The sequence below is a fragment of the Canis lupus genome, chromosome 31 (assembly GCF_003254725.2).
Source record: "Canis lupus dingo isolate Sandy chromosome 31, ASM325472v2, whole genome shotgun sequence".
In the NCBI taxonomy this organism is placed as follows: Eukaryota; Metazoa; Chordata; class Mammalia; order Carnivora; family Canidae; genus Canis; species Canis lupus.
The window spans coordinates 30,371,971-30,390,355 of NC_064273.1; the positions used below are offsets into that span (position 1 = coordinate 30,371,971).

At 41.0% G+C, this 18,385-nt stretch overlaps 1 long non-coding RNA gene across 1 annotated transcript in view; it reads right to left on the reverse strand.

The window, feature by feature from the left end:
* LOC118353051 (uncharacterized) overlaps nucleotides 1-17,660 on the reverse strand; it is a 34,326-nt gene extending 16,666 nt beyond the window's left edge. Inside the window, exons 1-2 of the long non-coding RNA XR_004811207.2 lie at nucleotides 17,486-17,660; nucleotides 4,793-4,858 (exon numbers count right to left, since the gene is read on the reverse strand). This is a non-coding gene — a long non-coding RNA (uncharacterized LOC118353051). The remainder of the gene's footprint in view (nucleotides 1-4,792; nucleotides 4,859-17,485) is intronic.
* Nucleotides 17,661-18,385: the final 725 nt, after the last annotated feature.

Sequence of the window (18,385 nt, forward strand, 5' to 3'; positions counted from 1 at the left end):
GTTATAGAGCCCCTAAGTGTGAGATCACTCCAAGCTGCTCTTCTAACCTCTAAGTGGAGTCAGTCCTCAGGGATGGATAGAATTTCACTGCATTTTCCCATTTCATTTGTATAATGAAATCATTGTTTGGCTTTCATTCTGTACTTTTGCCCTTTTTGGTGTTAAGGTAGACTGTTCAGTAGCCCCCTCCAATTTCTCTAGGAAAACTAAGAACTGTAAATGAACTCTCACCAAATCTCAAGAAATTGGTTTTTTTCCTAAAAAACAATATATCAAATAAATCCCCCCCACAGCATTATGCATGGTATTTGCCTGCATGTATTTATATACATAAAGCAGCAAACTGATGTACAAATCCATAATATGTGATCTTGACTAAATTTAAACAATCACCTGGAAAGGAATCAATTGTCATTATTATTTGGGCCATATTATCCTATTATAGGGTTGTGATCAGATTCAGTCCCAAAGAGTGGTGTGCAACAGAATATCAGTCTTCAAGGCAATCATCTTGGGTACTTGATAAAATAGAGATTACCAAAATGCGCCCTCACACTACCTACTCAGACCCTGAAGGTGAGGCTCAGAATTAAGCATTCTTAGAAAACTTTGAGAAAGCATTGCCATGGAGAATTAGTTTGGCCTCGCTTCTGAATTTCACCTGTATTTTCAACCTTTTAGGGAGAAGTTTATGTTGATTTCAGAGAGTACCTAAAGAGGATGCACTCTCACCTAGACCTCCCCAAGCTAGTTCTAGATGGCAGCTCTGGACCCAGCCTCAGAAATGGAATCTTAAAGGACCAGACCAATGGGAGTCTTCTCTGTGATGGGTCAAAATGGGGATTTTAAGGCAGCTCTATTTAAGATCTACTTTGTGTCCTCCTTTCCACCACCACCCCCAACCCCCCCACCCCCCACAACACACACAAAGGAATGTTTCCCTTATTCAAGCACTACTGTATTTTATTTCACTGGAAGGAGTTTGGCCAACATCATCTCCCATAAAATTTAAGGAGATTCTCCACTTTGAGTTATCGTTGACTATCATAGAAATTACGGTCTGGTATTATAAAAGTATTGGCTGTGGAGACCAGGAAGTTCCCACATAGAGTCTATGAGTATCTTCTGGATCCCCACATTCCATTGCTCCCCATCTAGCAACTCATTGGAAAGAGAATATAGCATACAAGGAAGGGGATGACTTTTTTTCTGAGTTTAGCAAGAATGTTGATGCTCACCTAAGGCAGAAACAAAGGGGGAGACCAGTCATTTTTTCAATCTATAACCAGTCACCTGACCAGTCATTCTTTATTCTTTATTCTTCTCTTTTTTTAAATTCTGTAACAAGAAATAATTTAAACAGCCATATGTGGTGGTGTTTGCTGGAGTCTACTGAGTCTATGCTGATTCATAATGATTATCTCATGCGCATAAGACTTGTTATTAGGATGGTGACATTTATCTTACCCATCTCTTCTTTTTTCACCAGTGACTTGTCATATGACCTTGGGTGAGTAATTTTGACTATCTGTGGTCAATAGCTCCAATTCATTCAGTATAAGAAGAATAATGAGTTATAGCCAGTGGAGACTTTGGCATCATAAGAGGAATTCTCTTTTTGTTTAAGTAACAGCCCCCTATAAAAGTGTTAACCAGTGTGTTTTAAAATAAATTTGAAAAACTACTTAATACCTAGAGAGGAATAGGCAGATGTGTCCATTCCTAAGCAGTGAAATAAACTGATGTCCAGAAAAAAGGAATTTGTTTCTGCTTTGGAACTTATTTCAGTGTCCATGGAAAGGAATAACTAGTAACACTCTTCTCTTTTTCAATATAAATCAATAGAATCTCTTGTATGACAAATAAAAGTTAGAACAGACCTAGGGAAGCATATAGATGTTAGTGTTTTTCTCTAGGGAATGTATACACACAAATTCTCTCTCTCTCTCTCTCTCTCCTACACACACCTACACATACTTAGAAGTTTGGCACTGTGATGGCTCAGGTTTTCTGACTCATTCACAAAAAAATATAACTGATTTTAGTGCAAGCACGTTCTTAAGAAAATGAAGTCATGTAGCCAGCTATTTTCAAGCAGCAATTGGAACTGAGTATAGTATTTCTCTTTAAGTTTTAGATGTCCTAGTTCAATGGTAAAATGTAAAGACTCAGCAGATTTTTCTTTCACATTTCATGACAGATACCTGGTCGTTGATGAATTTTGGTCAGCCTTTCCTTACCAGCTCACTCAAAGATCTAAATGTTGTTTGGGAACATGTTCATGGGAACAGGTTCTCTTGTGATGTAAAAGGTAGAATGCTGGGTGCTTGAAACATCCATTAGCAGATATAAAATGGTGACTGGGTAAGGGCAGGCTGAAAGAAGAGCGCTCACAAATGGTTGTTTATGGAATAAACAGATGTGAAGATTTGGTGATCAATCTGTTGATTTGTAACCGAAGTTCCTACAATGTTAAATGGAGGGCAATAAGAAGGAAGGTCATTGAGTAATTACAGAATGTTCATTTAATATAAATACTACCATGATAAGCAAGAAGTTGAATTAACAAACAGAAAAATGCAGAAATATCATATTAAGTAGAAACGTCAATATATAAATCAATGGATCAAAGGACAAAAGTCAGACATAAATCAACATATTTATGAAAACTTAGTTTTGGGCAAAGATGGTCATTCAAATTAATGGGGAAATACATATTATCCAATAAATAGTGTTAGGGCAGCTAAGTAGCTCCCTAAAAAAGTATATTCCTCTCCCATACTTACAACCAATATAAAGTCCAGAAGGATGAATGAAAATTAAATCATAAAAGCATTAGGAGAAAGCATAGAAAAATATTATAGTCTCAAAATGGAAAGTCTTTCTAACTAGGATATAAAACCTAAAAGACAATAAAATATTGGTCAATCCAGTGATGGAAAAGCATCTTTTTATATAGCATGTTTTTATATACCCTTCTCCCCCATTTGAACATCACAAACAAAATCAAAATACAAGGAACACACAGGGAAAATATTTACAAATCTTAATGTAAAGAACTAATTAATATGTGAAGAGTTTTTAAAATCAGTATTAAGAACTTCATTGAGAATTTGTAGATGCTGGTAGAAATTTATAGAAAATAAAACAGAATAACTTTTAATCATGTACAAAGTTTCTCTACTTCCCTCATACTAAGAGGCAAGTCAAGACTTCAAGAAAATATTGTATTTCACCCATCAGGTTAGCAAAGATCAAACCTTGATGACACACTGTGTTGTGGGAAAATGAACACTGCCACTCATTGCTGATTGGAGTGTAAATTGGTAAACCTCCATGAAAGTCAGCCAAAATGTAGGATGCACAGACTGTTTGACCCAGCAATTCCATTCCATGCATTTCTCACACACAGAGAATTTAAAGCTCCTGTACTCCAAAGTCAAGAAAGAAAAACAATGACTGTTCAGTGACCATAGCCCCAAGGCACAAACAAGTCGCCACTCCAACCTTTTTCAAAGCCATCGCAAGGGATCAGTGAAAATCAGATTTCATAACCCCACTTCTTAGAGCCATAGCAACAGGCTTACCCAACCTGCCAGCCTTCCACAGCTAGGGGTCATCTAATCCCTCAGCACTTCCACCTCAGCATCCACCAGTCCCTGGATTCGGTGCTTCCGCACTCTATATCAAATCAGCTGTGCTTTTTGTTTTGATAGAAGGTGCCCTCCATTTACTCTTCCCCCCTGTGTAATACGTGATCGAGTCAGGTTGTTTTACTTTAGATATTCAATAGTAGCCTTTTACTATCAATCCAAATACTCACCCAAATGAGAAACAACACATGCATAAGGAGACTCAACAAATCACTGCTTAATATAGAAACAGATCATAAACAATGCAAATAATTTAAAGGGTCTGGTAAATTAGAAAACCAGAAACACCAGATGTCTCCTTGGAAGGGAAATAGTTGTCATGGGCCAATGGACAGAGGAAGAGATACATACATTTCATTTAATCGCTTTGAGTGCTTTTTCAAGTTTGCATGTCTTACACTGTTACAGGATAAGTTATTTAAAGTCAGAATTTTAGATTGGATGTGTAATATGAAAAGAAAGTATATTAAATTGATAGCAAACCAATAACAACTGTTATTTGGAAATAATTGGAGGAAAGTTTTTTAAATGCCCTATTCTCTAAATATTCCATGATTTTGTGATATAATTTATAATTTTCAATCAAAACTATTTGTAAATGGTATGCTAGGGATCACACAAAAATACAACAAACACAATCATTGCATTGTCACTTGGCACAGAACAGAAAAAAATGGGGGTGACATAAATAGAACCACACTAATTAGGAGAAAACAGGAATTAGAGAAGTCTAAGTACACCACAGGAGCAAAACTGACAGAACAAAATCTTCCTGTGAGAGCAAGTCTTCAAGGAAAAGCCCAAAGACTTAGCACAGACTCCCAGCTCCAGATCCAATACTCCTTGATACATTATAGCTGAGAAGCACAACCCAAAACTTAAAGTTTTCAACCTACATGCATTAGTTGTCTATTTTTTTAAGTAAACTTAACAAAGAGAAGAGACGCATTTTGATTAATGTTAAAGGGTACTAGTCTCCCTTCTGCATACACTACAAATAATGAGAAGGATCCAGCAGCGTCCACCTAGGGAAGACGGTATCCACCTGCAGAACCACTACCCATCAGAAAGAACATCCTCCGACATCAGACTCAATGAGACCATCAAGTATTTTAAAAGAAACATCTGAATTTCCTTACCACTAGACAATGAGATCTCAGAATTCAGAAGCCACCTTTAGCTTTTTTTTCTTTCACCAGATAAGTCTGTAAAGGGGAGAAAAGTGAGACAAATGAAAAACCATGTTGCTTAAAGCCTTTCCTGACCTGTGGACTAGGGAATAAAGGAGCATATGAAAACATCCAAACTATCAGAGAACTATTTTCATCAATAATTGAATATTGATTAAATATTACATATTACTCAGACAGGGATGATTGATTAGTGAGGCTACTTGAGGAGTTTCAGGTAACCGTTAATGCTAAGGAAACTCATAGGTATGTTTTATTATTCTATTTCTTAAGACAATTTTTCCTAGTCTCCCTCTGCCGTTTTCATTTCTGGCCTTGAAATATTTAACTTGGGTTACATTGGTTGCAGAAAAAGTAACACTCCAGACCTATAAGCTTTCTTTCACGGTTATTTTAATTCATGTCTTCACTCAAAAATCTTGACAAGCAGGACATTTGAATGATCCAATAATTGAAGTGAAAAAAGAATTAAACTTCCTCCTGAAAAAAAATAGTTGTAACTTTTAACACAAGGAAGAGGTAGATTTTTCTAATTTGCTCATATTTCTTTTCATGCTATGAAAAAATCTCTTAAATAATTACTTTTATCTGGACTTGTTCATCGAGTTTTAGAATAATATCAGTCTCTTACCATTTATCGTTCTTAAAGTTTTCTTCAAGTGCCATCATCAGGCAATCTGGCAATATCTATTACAATTAAAAATGCATGTGCCACAATTCCATTTCTGGGAATTTGTAAAAGTGCAAAGGTGCTCATTGCGGTGCTGCTTTTAGGAACCAAGAACTGGGAAACACGTTCATATCCATGGATAAAAGAGTGGTGGAGTAGGGTTATGGGACAGTCTACCCCACAGAATGTTAAGCACTCCTTAGAAGTAATCCAAGAGCATTATACCAGATGATTTGAAAGAAATGTCTCAGTGACTTCTGATTAGGAACAGCAAGATGAAGAAAAGTGTGCAAAATGATTCCTTGTGTGGAAAAAAAAAAAGTTGGAAAACTAAGCCTTTGTATCAGTGGTTTCCAATCAGGACTGATTTCTGCAATGGGACATACGACAACGTCTGGAGAAACTTTTTGGTTGTCAACACTGAGGAAAGGATGCTGCTGGCATCTAGTGGGTGTAGGCCAGGGAGCTGCTCAATACCCTTCAGCGTATCAGACAGCTACACCGCAAAGGTGCACCCTCCTGTGTGTGCAGATTCTACCATTTCATATTTGCATTATTTAAGTATAGAAAACATAGGCAAACATACATACTACGTGGTCAGGGTAGCTCATTTCAGGAGAGCTGGGACCAGGGACCAGGGTGAGGTGCCAATGAGGGTGCAGGGGAACCACAAGTGTCCTTGATAAGACCTGGATCACAAGAGTGTCTCTTTTCTTATGCTTCTACCAAAAGAAGAGAAGGTGCCACCTCCAAGTCATCTCTGCCATGTTGATTACTGTTCCTTGATGCGACTGAATAAAGGTATCACTTCAAAACATCACTGAAACTACACTCTTCACAGATGAAAGAAAAATAAACCCAGCTGATTAGAAAATCCCAACTTAAAGGTCATTGAGACTGGGCAAATGATAAATTTGTCAGCAGGGCCTCTGACAAATCACTGTGCCATATCACTTGGATTTCCATGAATAATCTCGTCAGTCCCGATTAATTTGAATTAACCACATCCTCTTCATATCAATAGTTTGGTTTTTTTTTAATTACACTATGGGGAATTCATTTAAAATAGAGCAGGAACACCAAAGACAAGTGACAAGTGACTCATTCCCTTTGTATCGATGTGAGTTTGGTGGCGTTGGCTGTTCTTTCCCTGTGGTTAACATCTTAACTTCTATCCTGTTAGCAAATACACAGCAAACAAGGTATGCTGTACAATGCCACAGGTGAATCACACTGTGTCAATGCCTCTCTGAATTAAGAAGCAGTACTTCTTGTCATTTCTCCTAAACTCTTCAAGTATTTCAAAATTTGCAGATTTTTGCAAGTGCATAAAGCCGTGGTGCACTTTGGGTAAGCCTTTGTCTGATGAAAGCCCTTCTGCCGTCCATGTGGGGGCCGCTGTGTCACTATGTGTCATGAAAGGGCCCAGAGCACACCATGACGTCAAGGCTGCTGCAGCAGATAACAGCAAAGACCCGAGAAAAATACCCATTTCTGCCACATGTCACGTGCCAGGTCCCTGCACACGCAGAAAGCACCAGGGAGGTGAGTGGGCCATGTGAGGGGAGGCAAACTGGCCCTTGCTGCAAGAGTTCCCCTGATCTTCCAGGCATTTTTTAAAAGCATTTATGTATTTATTCATGAGAGAGAGAGAGGGAGAGAGAGAGAGAAAGGCAGAGACACAGGCAGAAGGAGAAGCCCGATGTGGGGCTCGATCTCAGAACCCTGGGATCATGACCAGAGCCAAAGGCAGATGCTCAACCCCTGAGGCACCCAGGCATCCCATCCTCCAGGCATTTCTTCCAAGACCCCCAGTGGGTGCCTGAAACTTCAGATAGTACCAAACCATAAGCATGTTATGATTTTTTTCCTATAGGTACCTGTGATAAAGTTTAATTTACAAATTAGGCACAGAAAAGATGAGCAACAATCAGTAATAATAAAATAGGACAATTACGACAATATCCTATGATAAAAGTTACGTGGGTATGGTCACTCTCCCAATATCTCACTGCACTGTCCTCACCCTGCCTGTGCTGATGATAAAGGACCTACGTGATGAGATGAAGGAGGTGGCTGAGGTAGGCTCTGTGACCCAGCTTAGGCTACCACTGACTTTCCAAGACATGTCCGAAGGAGGGTCATCTGCTTCCAGATGGGTTGACCTTGAGTAACCGAAACCAGGGAAAGCCAAGCCAGGAGAAGAGAGGGACTATTGTATTCATCTGAAAAAAAAAAAACATCTTTTTGCATTCCTGTTTCTAATTCTTCCCAGACTCTTGAGCCTTGATTCCATTTCATACTGCTCCTCCCTTGGCGTCTGTGCAGCCAGACCCCATCCCTCCTGCTCCTTCCTTGGTTGCGCGGTGCTGCTCCTTCTACCTTCTGCACCTGTCCTGCCTTCTCTCTCATATCCAGGCCCATTTCTGTGCACTATTTGTTCTCTAATGTCCCCTGAAAATGATCACTCCTCTGACTAGATTATTCAACTGTTGTCCCTGCCCTGCCTTACATCTACCCCACATGGCGTCTACCTTACATGGCCCTGCATGGTGTGCAGAGTGTCTGCCCTACATGGCCCTGCATGGCATGCAGAGTGCCTCCTGTCCCAAAGATCTGTGAATAGAACAAGCTGAGCCTCTTCTATAGATTTTTTGTTCCTGAGTTGTATTTTCCTGGGCCTCTCCTCTGTCTCCTCATGAGGCCACACCTCATCCAACATCCCATTAGAAAGTACCACACACACACACACACACACACACACACACTGCATCTCTGATACACATAAAATGTGGAGAAGTCCAAAGGTATTTGTGAGCTGAAGATAAGGACCTAATAGAGGCATCTTCTTGTGGCTTTCACATTTCCTAAGGAAATTCAAATTCCTCCCTGCCTCTACTTCCTTCCGTAGCATTCTGTTCAGATAACTCTCTAAGGGGTCACCTGTGACATGATTCTTGCTCACTCTTCTGAATGGTTCCTTCACTTTATGCAAATTGCCCCCTAAATGTCACCACCTCTGAGAAGCCTCCCATGATATGCCTGGCCCTGTTTCCTGGCTGTCCAGCTCCCATCATACTTTCTTCTAGTACACGACATTGTTTTCTTCATAGTACGTGGACCATCTGATAAACACTATTAATGTGTACTGGGTTATGTGATCCCTGTCTCCCTCCCCATCCTCCCATGGACAGGCGTGGGGCACAGGACAAGGCATAGGGAAATGCCAAGTATAGTTTATGGAATTCTTGAGTTAGTCCATTTTCTGTAAAGATGGGAAAGAAAGGCCCAGAGCGATGGGCATGGTCCACCCAAAGCTACTCAGAGAATTGTAATCATAGAACATTTTGTATGAGTCCAGAAATCCCTGCCTTTAAGTATGACTTCAGATTGTTTTGTTTTGTTTTTCAGAAAAAAAAAAATTAAAGTAAATGATGGAGACTGTCTTTCCCCAAGGGACGCCCAGAAAAGCAACTGTATATCCTACAAAGAACATAAATATTGCTTAGTTATGAACCAGAGTTTCAAGTAATTCTCAGGATTACTGAGCCTTGACCTTCGTCTTCCCATGGTGAATGAAGAGCCACAGGGGCTGTTGCCTACACCACTTCCACAAGGGCCCTGCGTGTTCCCCCTGAAAGCCACCAGTGCTTCTCCTGCTCTGCTTCATTGCCTGGGCTTCCGACAGAACTCATACATAAAAATTAGGCTCAGGTTTACCACCTCACCCCAGCTCCCTGGGACAATTAACCTCCACACCTTCTTCTATGTTTTTTTTTTTTCTTTTTCTATTCTTTCTTTGGTTCTTTCTTCCTCACCTCATCCCAACAAACTTAGGCAGTCAATGTTGGTTTCCCAATTTTAACGATTAGGAAAACTGAGTCTCAGGGAGATTTAGTAACTTGCCCACTGACAATACAGCTCACTGAGACAGCACAACCCCAAAGTCCAGTGCATCTCTTCATCTCATAGCAAATCCTTACGATCCTTTTTTGATTGACATGAGATACACAATGGGGAGGGGATGTAGGGAGAATAGAAGAGGGTAGGACAGCAGGGAAGAGGTAAGAGCATGGGCTTAGTAGGTGTTCTATGTGAATCAGTACAAACTTTGGGCATATTACTCATCCATACTAAGCTTTAATTTCTCATTCAAAAAATTGAGAGAAAATGATATTGTCCTCATAAGACTGATGTAGGATTAAATGAGACAATGTAGGAAAAGTGTATTAGCCATGCGTCTAATCAATAACGTGGTAAGTAAATACATTATCCAAGAAACTGCACAGAGAGATGTGAGTGTGTACACCTGCTGGTGTGTGTAAGGAAGGATACACAGGCCTGGGGCCCACCATGAGCCTCTGTGGGCAAAAGCTTTTATGGCGTAGAGAGGCAGGAACCCTGAGTTGACTTGACCCTAGAGAAACAGACTCACTAACCAGTGCTGTAATCCTGGGTTTTTTCCAAAGGGCCAATCCCCAACCACTGACAAGCTGGAAAACCTGAAAAAGCCATGCTCCCAAGAACAGCTGGGAAGGGGGATGGGCAGCAGCCTGTGATAGCAGGGGCTGGCAACCCAGAGCCCTTCTGTAAGCAGGAAGGTGATGTGGGTAATCACAGTGAGACATGAGCATCTTCTACTGCTTTTCTTAAAATGTTATTTCCTTTTTCCAGTGAGTAGAGTTGACCCATTTAGCAAATAAAAAAAAAAAGAATATGAAGTATGGCCAGTTAAAATTTAACTTTAGGTCAACAATGGGTATATTTGTACCGTAAGTACATCATATGACGCATTTGGTGATTCTTGCTTTGAGCAACGGTGGTTTCTACATACCCTTTCTCTAGTGTAACCATCACAGATGTGACTATGTTTGACACTCTTGGTGCCTATGTCAGGAGAATGACTGATCAGAGATTGCCCTTAAAACACTGAATCAGGGGCACCTGAGTGGCTCAGTCCCTTAAGCATCCGACTCTTGATTTTGGCTCAGGTCACGATCTCAGGGTCATGAGATTGAGTCTCTGCAGTGGGTGTGGAGCTTGTTTAAGATTCTCCCCTTCTCCCTCTGCTCTTCTCCCAGATTCTCTAAAAAAATTTAAAAAACAAAATAAAACAAAACAAAAAACATCAAATCAAAGAAAGGAAAAAAAAAAAAAGAAAAAAAGAAAGAAAGGTTCAGGATCCCTACTGGGAAACCAAAACTTTGCTACTACCATTCTCCAATTACCCTTCAGTGTCAATGAAAATCTCTCATTTTGTGACTATCTCCAAAAAAACATATTTTAAAATTTGTTTTGGGGTACCTGGGTGGCTCAGTGGTTGAGTGTCTGCCTTCCACTCAGGTCGTGATCTTGGGGTCCTGGGATTGAGTCCCATATCAGGCTCCCTTCTCCCTCTGCCTATATCTCTGCCTCTCTCTGTGTCTCTCATGAGTAAATAAATAAAATCTTTTAAAAATAAATAAATAAATAAATAAAATTTGTTTTAATTCTCAAAATACCTATTCCTTTCATTAAAATACCAGCCATTAGGAAGGCTATGTTTCTTTCTTCCAAATAAATAAAATAAACAACACTTCAATTTATGTTTTTAATCACTCCATCCCCAAATGAGATAACTACTATCAACCCTGGTGGAAATTTTCCACAAAGTCAGTGCTGCTTTAGTTCAAGCTATCAAAAGTTGCCATATTGTCTACAAGGAATTACAAATATTTAAGCTTTTATAAACACAACGATTTCTTTAAAAGTTTGGAAACCTCAGATTTTCATTAAAGACTATTTCAAAAGGTTTCACATAAGTGTTTATGAATCAGATTCTCTGTAAAAGAGCAAAAGGACAACTTAAACTTATCTGATGAGGGAAAAACTATTTCAAGACTCCAAGAATCTTGAGGTACAACAGGAGGACAATGAGAGACTCTGTCCTATTTTTGAGTCATGTCCATCTCTTTATTTTACACATGTATGAATTTCATATGATCGGCTTGCGCTCTACTCAGGGCAGGAGCAGATGGTTATCAATGCATATGACCCCGGTACTGACCCTGCCACAGACCTTTCCTTGAACAGAAACACATTTAATAATTGTTACTCAAGAAGTCTGTGCTTATGATCCAGCAAACTTGTAAAAAGATGGCTTACAAGGTGACTTGTGTAAAGAATCCTTTGAGGTGTTTTAGAATCAATGCTCCAAGAGCCTCTTCTGCTGTGCTGATTCCATGGGCAAGGAAAGGCCTGGGAGCCTGCATTGCAACTGTCTGACCCCATCTGACTTGAGTGCCTGGTGTTTCTCTGAACACACTTCACACATCCTGAAAACTGCATTGTAAGCTCTATAAAGCCCCAGATCTATAAAGATGCAAGCAAGGCTATAGGGATAGCATCAGGGATGGCCTACAGATTTCTGATGTCAACAGGACTCCCCTTCAGGGCACAGAGAAGAGGTAAAAAACAAAACAAAACAAAACAAAACAAAAAAAAAAACAAAAAACAAAAACAAAACAAAACAAAAAAAAACAAGCAAACAGACTTCAAGATGCCCAGGGTACACTGAGCTGCCAAGTTCTTTCTCATCCTTCCCTATTTCCTAGGTGTGGTAGTAAATTCAGAAAAACCAAGCTTGAGGGGTGTCTGCCTAGCACCTGTTGGTTAAGAGTCTAACTCTTGATTTCAGCTCAGGTCATGATCTCAGGGTCATTAGACTGATCTCCACATCAGGTTCGGTGCTGAGTGCGCAGAGTCTGCCTGAGATTCTCTCTCCCTCTCCCTCTGCTCCTCCCCTACTCACAGGGACACTCTCTAAATAAATAAATAAATAATCTTAAAAAACAAAGACAAAACAAAGCCAAGCCTGAGAAGCCAAGCTTCAAAAATACTGCCTCTGCCACAGGGCCCAGAGGAATGTGCACGGGAGAAAGACCTGCATGTGGCCTGGCCAGCTTCTGACCTGGCCCTTTGGCAGCCAGTGCTGGCACTACCCTTGGGGAGGAGAGACAGCGTTAATGTCGCAAAACCCCCCTTTGCTTTTGAACACCGTCTTTTTATCTCAAACACCTCCCACAATAGCAGTTTTTGTGCCACTCCTCTCTTGTAGCTTAGAGAAGTGACCTAAAATAGGAAATAAAATTTTCCATTCGTTACTTACTAAAGATGTGAGCTGCCTCTGTCTTTAAATGGCCACAACATCTTGACAGGGTTACCTGGAGTCCCCTCAGTACAACTTCCTCTAGGACACAAACCATGTTACAATGCAAATCATAAACGGTCACCAAGGACAATAAAAGTCCCCTCTTCCTACAATTAGCAAAATTGAGATAAGACATCAGAGCTCAGGACAGCATAGCTTTGTGACAGGAACTCAGCCTGGGAGGCTGAGGGCTTGAGTTTGAATCCTGGTTCAGCCCCTCCCACCCTGCCCCAAACTTGCCCCTCCACTCCCAGCTGACTATTGTCAGGCTTCTGTTTCTTTATCATTAAATCAAAGAAAATTCCACTACAGGAACTGGGGAGGGAGGACAGGGAAAGTGCTAGGGATGCTATGAGGTTTAAATGACTCAACTGATATCAAGTGCTTAGTAGTATCAGGTATGTAACAAATGCTCAACAAATATTAATCACCATCACCAGAAAAAGAGAATGTTCATAAAGTATCAATTCCACGGGCAATCATAATAGTCTTTTTGCACATCATTAAGTAAGAAACAGCTCTTGCCAACTATTACGGTCTTGTCCAATCACCAGAGTGCCGTCCATCTCCTGTCTTCCCTAGAGCGTGAGCACATATGCAGTGTCTGAACTGAGACTCTGTTCTCCCTGCACTTTTTATTTTTTTATTTTTTTTAAAGATTTTATTTATTTATGAGAGACATAGAGAGGCAGAGACACAGGCAGAGGGAGAAGCAGGCTCCATGCAGGGAGCCCGACGTGGGACTCGATCCTGGGTCTCCAGGATCACACCCTGGCCCGAAGGCAGGCTCTAAACCTCTGAGCCACCCAGGGATCCCCTCCCTACACTTTTTAAACTTGAGTCCATTGGGCCACCTGGGTGGCTCAGTCTGTGAAGTGCCTGCCTTCAGCTCAGGTTGTCATCCCAGGGTCCTGGGATCGAGTCCTGCATCAGGCTCCCTGCTCAGTGAGGAGTCTGTTTCTCCCTCTCCCTCTGCACCTCCCCCTGCTCTTGCACACGCTCTCTCTCTCTCTCTCTCTCCCTCTCAAATAAACAAAATAAAATCTTTAAAAAAATCACCTGAATCTGTTAATTAACCAGTCTTTGCTACAAATTTAAGAGCAATTTCTTCCCCTGCAATGAAACAAGGATTCATTCGTTTGTCCCTTTGCCTGTCTGTCTTCTTCTCTGCATCTCCTACCCTCTCTCCTCCATTCTTTGGCTCTCTCCATCTCTGTGTGTGTGTGTGTATGTGTGTGTGTGTGTGTGTGTGTTTGTGCATCTCTCTCACACACCCATATGCAGACACACATACACGCTCACACACCATCTTAAGACAGAAGTACAACATCATGGAAAAAAATACCCAACTGGCCAATTTTCTCATATAAACATTCTTGCCTTATTTCCTATGTGTCCTCCCCCCACCATGTGAACAGAATTGAGAAACTATACAACCCCTATCAAGTAAATGACTCAAAACATGCTAACCTCAGCCCATCCCTAAAATTCTCTCATTCCTTCCTTCTCCCATCTCCCCACTCAGCTATGTAGCAGACACACATAAGGCTGAATGTTCCAGAAAATAAACGAGCAAATAGATTTACCTAGAGAGGCAATGTTTTCCGAGCATCCCAACTGTTATTAAGTACTTCGGGGTCAACATTCAGTAAGACAATAATCACCACTTACATGGCTCTTTCAGTTCATTGCCCTCACGGACAAAGAAGGAAAGTCGGAAAGCCCCAAATCCTTTCAGTGGGGCCGTACTTGGAAGCTTTAAACCTCCAGATGGAACCTCAAAGGCCCATGTGATGGAATAAAGAGAAATACTGCAAGAGAAATCTTTTATATTTTTCCCACCTTTAGTGCAATGTTATTGGCATAGAGCACATGTGACAATGTGATGCATGTATATAACGTGAAACCAAAATAAGGCTGGTTAACACCTCCATCCCCTCACACGATTATCGGTTTTGCTGTGTGATGGCAACACATGAGCTCCACTCTCTGAACAGCTTTCAAGTATGTAAATCAGAGTCATTTAAAGATCCTAAGAGCAGAGAGGTTTAGCTTAGGCCCCGTGTGGAATTTTTTAGGGGGAGAAGGCAGCTGGGAAAGAGAAAGTAGAAGAGAGACTGAGATCATGCAGTCTTCTTCTGATGAGTCAAAAACATTTCCTAGAAACCAGGATGGGAAGTCAGTGTTCACAGGCTCTTGCATTTCACAACTTTTGAAGCTGTGCAGGTGGTTAAAACGGACTTTTTACTTCTTTTTTTTTTTTAAGATTTATTTACATATTTTAGAGAGAAAGAGTATGTGAGTAGGGGGAGGGGCAAAGAGAGAAGGGGAGAGAGAGAGGGAGAGAAAGAGAGAGATAGAATCTCAAGCAGACTCCCCGCTGAGGGTAGAGCCAGACTCAGGGCTCTATCTTATGACCCTGAGATCCTGATGTCAGTCGAAATCAAGAGCCAGATGCTTAGCTGACTGAGCCAACTGGTGCCCCCGGACTTTTTACTTTTTTTTTTTTTTAAGAGTTTATTTATTTATTCATGAGAGACACACAGGAGAGAGACAGAGAGAGAGGCAGAGACACAGGCAGAGGGAGAAGCAGGCTCCATGCAGGGAGCCCCATGCGGGACTCGATCCCTAGTCTCCAGGATCAGGCCCTGGTCTGAAGGTGGCGCTAAACCACTGAGCCACCCATTTTGCCCTAGACTTTTTACTTCTTAAACAAATCTAGCTGGCCTCTAGATTTGCAAGAGGACAGAGGCCTCTTCTCTGGGTCAGGGTAGCTGTCTCCCCAAAAGTTCATGGCTTTGTCTCCTATAAGAGCTGCAAGATGACCAGGCTCCTTGGGAATGTAAAGGATCTCAGAATGCAGGATAATCTCTGTTTAATCAAATTCTCCTTAAGCACTGCTGTTTTAGCATGGTAATTCCTAAAATTTCAGAGGAGGAAAAAAAAAACTGAAATTTTTAATTTCATGCAGAAGAAATTAACCACAGAAGTTTCTACTTTCCAATATTCTATTTCACTACTCTGATGCAAGAATTCCAGCGGACATCATTTTTTTTTTTTTTACTTTTCTACTTCGAAGCTTTCAAAAAGAAACAACCCGAATAAAACGGTTTGCCTAGTAAATCAGAGCCATATTCATATCTATAAATTCAAGCCTGCAATCCAGTGCAAATTAAGACTGTCCTGAAGTGTTTATTAAAAAGAATGGTGTGTGATGGAAGCTTCACACAATGTATTTATTCTAGCAAGAATCTGAATTAAAAATGAAGAACATGACTGAAAGGAATAAAATGCAACATAAGGAGAGATTTATTTCTACACTGCGTCCCGAAAGTGATTTCCTTTTGGAAACTTCCAGAAATGTAATAGCTTTATTAATGAATGGATTAACCTAATAGTTTATTAATCTCTATTGCAGGATTCACTGCACAGAAAATACTAAAGTGGAACCAGATCTCTGCTTCACTTAGTTGCCCTAACTGAATAGCTGGTGATCAAAAGCCTTCTTGTGTGTTCACAGCTCAGAAACCTTCCCTGCTTACTGCAAAGCCCTAAAACCAGCTACAGGTGCCAGTGGGTCAATAGGAATGCCAAGGATTAGCTTTTCCTATCCAGGCAGGGCTTGTCTTCAGTTGTTTTTATTTCTGAAATGAAGAGCATTTCCCAAGCTCTTTGAGGAAGCTGGGCCGCTCAGTGATTTAAGTGACATGTGACGAGTAGCTGTGTTCTCGATCTTAGTCACCATATTAGCATCGGGGATGTGACAATAGCTGTACTGTCCTAAATGCATACTTCCCAAAGCACTGGTCTTGTCTGCTGCTTTCTGAAGGGGAAGTGCCCCATGCAGATCTTTCTTGGTTAGGACGTGGGCAGGGGCGCCCCTCTTGTCCTGCTGTGTGTCATTACAGTAAACATCCCCCTTTGGCCTGATTTCTCCCTCTCCTTGTACGATTCCTCATGCTTTTCAGGCTCTTAAAAATAAAATCTCAATTCATTACTTTCTTGTTTTCTTCTATTTACTACTTTAAACAGGAAATCAATGTTACTTGAATAAGCAGAACTTTCGTATAAACAAAACTGGTAACCGTACCCCCCTCCAAAACAAAATTACAAAATTACCCAACCTAATTAGTCAAGAATGAAAGCCAAGATTGCCTTGTGATGTGTGGACGGTTTATCACCCCATAAAAACCAACAGGAATTGGTGCTCTGAAAAGAAGACTTTAGACAAATACATCAATTTTAAGAGTAAACGGATTGTTTTCCCCCCAACAAAATGAGAAAGGGTTGGTAAAACAGAGCAAGAAAATGTTGGACAGATAACAGATGGGGTGGGGTTATTCTGTTTCAGACTTTACCCAAGAGAAAGAGACGGGAGAGTTGCCTAATCCTGGTATCACATTTCCGGCTATGACAGGAAGAGATAGATCATAACAGATAAAAATGGAAAATGTTGTGAAAAAAAAAAATCAAATACTTCTAAGAAAGACACAGTGCAAGATCCAGCTGCGGTAAATTTTAAAGGAAACGAGCGTTGCAACCGGCTGAAGCTCAAGTTGCCTGGTTAAATACTTTTTGATGACAGAGCCATGGGGACACGCAGGAGTGGCCTCATGCCACCTGAGAACCCCAGAGCTCAGGACACCACTCCTCCACCTCACAACGCTCTCCCCACAATCCAGCACGCCTCTCTGCAGCGTGATACCCAACACCCCCTGGAGGAGGTCTAAAATTTTCAGTTTCTAGATACTCTTTCTGAAACAGAAATTCAGTTCTTTCTTACCTGACCCTGAGGAGAAAGGTGCAAGTTTCTGCCATGTTCATTTCTCTTCTCCAGACTTAAAAATAGCTGGGCTTACTTACTCTACTTCCCATGAAATAGCTACAGCCCTTTAGAACTCTACCCATACAATAACCTTCCAAACAGTACAGGATCCTCCCAGGAGATGATAAGGCCTCCAGCAAATATTTCCCAGTGTTCTCCATTTCTTCCCATGGAGTTGTGTCAACCAAAAGTGCAAGTGTCCCCTAGTAAAGGAATAAATGATAAAGTGATTATCTACCTCATGACCCCCTTTCCACTGGACTATTTGTGGAGAGCCCCTGCCTGTCTCGTTCACAGCTGACCTGTGGTTAAAAGTTGAATGTGCAAGGGCATCTGGGTGGCTTAGTGGTAGAGTGTCTGCCTTCAGCTCAGGTAGTGATCCCAGGGTCCTGGGATGGAGTCCAGCATCGGGGTCCCTGCATGGAGCCTGCTTCTCCCTCTGCCTGTGTCTCTGCCTTTCTCTGTGTGTCTCTCATGAATAAATAGATAAAATCTTAAAAAAAAAAAAAAAAAAGCTGAATGTGCATTCTTGGAAGACCAGATCACTGAGTGAATGAATGAACTGAATGAATGAATGAATGAATGGAAAAACACTACTCAAGGCAAGAATTCATCTTTCCTCACAACCCCAGACTTTCCCATCTATTTTTGTTAACATGGAACATAACACTTCCCAGCAAAGTAGACATTTGGTCCTGAGGACTGGGGGACCCTGGGGGAGGGAGTCTGGTGTTCTTGGAAAAACATGATAGTGGTAAGAGGAAAAGGAAGTGCATCTGCACCGAGGGAACTAAGCCTAAGTGAAACATGTCTGACTGCTCACATGGACTCCAAAAACAAATACAGAAATATTTATTG